Source organism: Mytilus trossulus, chromosome 8 (assembly GCF_036588685.1).
Source record: "Mytilus trossulus isolate FHL-02 chromosome 8, PNRI_Mtr1.1.1.hap1, whole genome shotgun sequence".
Taxonomy (NCBI): domain Eukaryota; kingdom Metazoa; phylum Mollusca; class Bivalvia; order Mytilida; family Mytilidae; genus Mytilus; species Mytilus trossulus.
Genome location: NC_086380.1, coordinates 28,418,655 through 28,419,996, shown reverse-complemented (window position 1 = coordinate 28,419,996; position 1,342 = coordinate 28,418,655).

The window sequence follows — 1,342 nt, the reverse complement described above, 5'->3', positions numbered from 1 at the left end:
ATAAGATTGCACCTGTAAAACATGTAGACAAGTAGTAAATAGCTATCAATTATATAATATGTTCATTAGTAGAAAAAACAGTTACGTAATGCAATTGGCACGGTTTATTTTAATTTGGGTGAACGTTTTTGAAGCACAACGGAGTACTCCTGCTACGTAACGGACATTACATTTGATATCAAATCGGATGCTTAAATGGGGCCGTACATATATAACTAAAAAGATCTGTAGGGATACGTTTTTGACAAGATTTTCGACAAAAATGTCGGTAATTGATTTGGGGATGTACGGCGGGCAATCTGTCGGTCGGACGGCCGGGAGGGTGGCAGCCAAATGTTGTCCGTGCTTTTACTCATGAACCTTTTAACCAAAGCTTTTCAAATGCAAATATGTTGTTACTGATGACAAAACGGAGGTAAATTATGTTCAATAATTCGATTTTGACTTTTACCAGTCAGGAGTTATGGTTCTTGAAATATTAAAAATTGGTGTTTCCAGTCATGACGTTGCATTTACTCATGAACCATTCAACTAAAGCTTTTCAAAATTTTAATATTTTGTTACTGATGACAAAAAGGAGGTTAAATTTGATATTGACCATTTTCACTTTCACAATTCAGGAGTAACGGTTCTTAAAAAATGATATTTCCAGTCATGTCCGTGCTTTAATTCATGAACCGTTCAATTGCAGCTTTTCAAATTTTAATATATTGTTAAAGTAACTGGTAAAATTTGGCCAAGTTTGATATTGACCTTTTTCACTTTCACCGTTCAGAAGTTATGGTTCTTGTGATATTCAAATATCAAATCGATCGTCTGCCCGAATATATGTTATATTCATATGTTGTACCATAACCAAAAAGGTTAAAATAAACTTTTCTTCAAATATATATAAATAAAAAAAGATGTGTAGTGATTGTCTCAACTCTTTACAAGAGACCAAATGACACAGAAATTAACAACTATTATAAGCCTTTTCAAAAAATTAATGTATTATCATCTAGAAAAAAAAATTGTAGCATTTAAATCTTACATAAGAAAAAGAAACTAGTTATGATTATAATCAACGACAGCTATCATGACTAATTTTGCAGTTAAACATGTTTAAGTATGTGTTGGGGATACTGCTGACAGAGCCTTTGTAACTGATAATATTGAAATTGGCTTATTAAGTACATCTATATTATATAAACTTAAAAGTTGTGTCATTGGCACTCACACCACATCTTCCTATATCTATTAAATGAAAAAGAGTCCACCAGAAGTCAAACGGAGTACTGAAGATTGAAATTAAACTATATTAGTAGTCAGCGGAGTACCCTGAATGTTGAAACAAATTTCA